Raw genomic sequence first — 2,606 nt, forward strand, 5'->3', positions numbered from 1 at the left:
TCAAAGCACCTTGGAAGAACTGAAAATTTACATGTCCCTAGAAGTAGCTCTGAAAACAGCTGCACAAAACCCCTGAAGCTTGGGACAGTACATTCTCCACACTGGAAACAGACCGCTACCTTAACAGTTTATAACTCAAGTAATTGGCTGGGATCATGAGCAAGCAGCGCAAAAAGAGTCAGACTATATTATCTTCCTTTAGTGACAAAGAAGACCAAAACATACACCCAGAAGAAAAAGACAACAAAGGTAAGGCTCCTACATCCAAAGCCTCCAAGAAAAATATGAATTGGTCCCAGGCCATGTAAGAGCTCAGAAAGATTTTGAGAAGTAGAGGAAAAACTGAGAGTGATGCAAGAAAATCATGAAAAACAAGTCAAGAGCTTGCTAAAAGAGACCCCCCAAAAATACTGAAGAAAATAACACCTTAAAAAATAGCTTCACCCAAATGGCAAAAGAGGTTCAAAAAGCCAATGAGGAGAACAATGCCCTAAAAAGCAAAATTGGCCAAATGGAAAAGGAAGTCCAAAAGCTTACTGAAAATACTTCCTTAAAAATTAGAATGGAACCATTGGAAGCTAGTGACTTTATAAGAAATCAAAGCACTGTAAAACTAATCCAAAAGAATGAAAAAATAGAAGAGAATGTAAAATATCTCACTGGAAAAACAACTGACCTAGAAAATAGATGCAGGAGACAGAATTTAAAAATTATTGTACTATCTGAAAGCTATGATCAAAAAAAGAGCCTAGACATGATCTTTCAAGAAATTATCAAGAAAAACTGCCGTGATGTTTTAGAAGTAGAGGGTAAAATAGAAATTGAAAGAATCCACCGATCACCTCCTGAAAGAGATCCCCAAAGGAAAACTCCTAGGAATATCGTAGTCAAATTCCAGAATTCCCAGGTCAAGGAGAAAATATTGCAAGCAGCCAGAAAGAAACAATTCAAATATTGTGGAAACACAATCAGGATAACATAAGATTTAGCAGCTTCTACATTAAGGACCAGAGGGCATGGAATATAATATTCTGGAGGGCAAAGGAGATAGGATTACAACTAAGAATCACCTACCTAGCAAAACTGAGTATAATCCTTCAGGGTAAAAAAATGGTCATTCAGTAAAATAGGGGACTTTCAAGCATTCTTGAAAAAAGACCAGAGCTGAATAGAAAATTTGACTTTCAAATACAAGACTCAAGTGAAACATGGAAGAGGTAAACAGGAAAGAGAAATTATAAGATACTTATTAAGGTTGAACTGTTTACATTCCTGCATGGAAAGATGATATTTGTAACTTATGAGTCCTCTGTCAGTATTAGGATAGTGGGAGGGAAAAAAATTATATGTATGAATAGATAGATAGATAGATAGATAGAGGGCACAGAGTGAGTTGAAGATGAAGGGGTAATATCTGGAAAATAAAATTAAGGGGTGAGAGAGGATTATACTGGGAGAAGGAGAAAGGGAGAGGTAGAATGGGGTAAATTATCTCACATGAAATAGACAAGAAAAGGCTTTTACAGTGGAGGGGAAATGGGAGAAGGTGAGAGGGAATGAGTGAATCTTATTCTCATAGGATTTGGCTTAAGAAGGAAATAACATATACAATTGGGTATGGAAATCTATCTTACCCTACAGGAAAATAAGGGGGGAAGGGGACAAGAAGGCAGGGGGATGATAGAGGCGAGGACAGATTGGGGGAGGGGATAATCAGAAGAAAACACTTTTGAGGAGGAACAGGGTCAAAAGAGAGAATAGAATAAATGGGGGGAGGGATAGGATGAAGGGAAATATACTTAGTTTTTCACAACATGACTACTATGAAAGTGTTTTGCATGACTACACATCTATAACCTGAATCAAGTTGCTTGCCTTTTCAATGAGTGTGGGTGGGCAGGGAGGAAGGGAGAAAATTTGTAACCCAAAGTTTTAAAAACACATGTTTAAAAAAATTGTTTATAAAATAAAACTCAAAAAGTAAAAAGAAAAAATTTTTTTTTCTTCATTTAAGGCCCAGACCCTGTAGAAGGCCAGTCAGTCTCTAAGGACATAGCAGATTGATAATATTGCCCTAACCCTGGGAACATGCTCTTCAATCTTGACCCCACCCAACTAGGAGACCTTACTTCTATTTAGAGTGTAAACAGAATCTAGTTTAGGCGGTTCCTTCCCTGAGGAAATAAACCCTTGTTCTTGTAACCCTCTATTAGAATTTGAGGTGACCCAGCTCATGAAGGAGAAAGCCAACCAGAATGGTCTGGAAAGAGATGGATTCTAGATTGCTGTCCAGATTGCTGGAGGCAGCACATTCTCAGCAGGAGAAGCTGAAGACTTCTAGCCCACCTCCTCATTAAACGTCCACCTATCAAGGTTGATTTTTACTTGTCAGGGGCATCCCCTTTTTTAAAAGTATATTAAAACTTTCAGCCTCTCCATGGTTTTGTTCCTAGTTTTCCAAGAGAAACCAATGACCATTAATTTATTATTTGCTAGCCTAATTAATAAATTGATTATTAGACTCATATGTACAAAAATATTTATAGCAGCTCTTTTTGTGGTAGCAAAGAATTGGAAATTGAGGGGATACCCATCAATTGGGGAAT

This window comes from Vombatus ursinus, unplaced genomic scaffold (assembly GCF_900497805.2).
Source record: "Vombatus ursinus unplaced genomic scaffold, bare-nosed wombat genome assembly UNPS02014832.1, whole genome shotgun sequence".
Taxonomy (NCBI): domain Eukaryota; kingdom Metazoa; phylum Chordata; class Mammalia; order Diprotodontia; family Vombatidae; genus Vombatus; species Vombatus ursinus.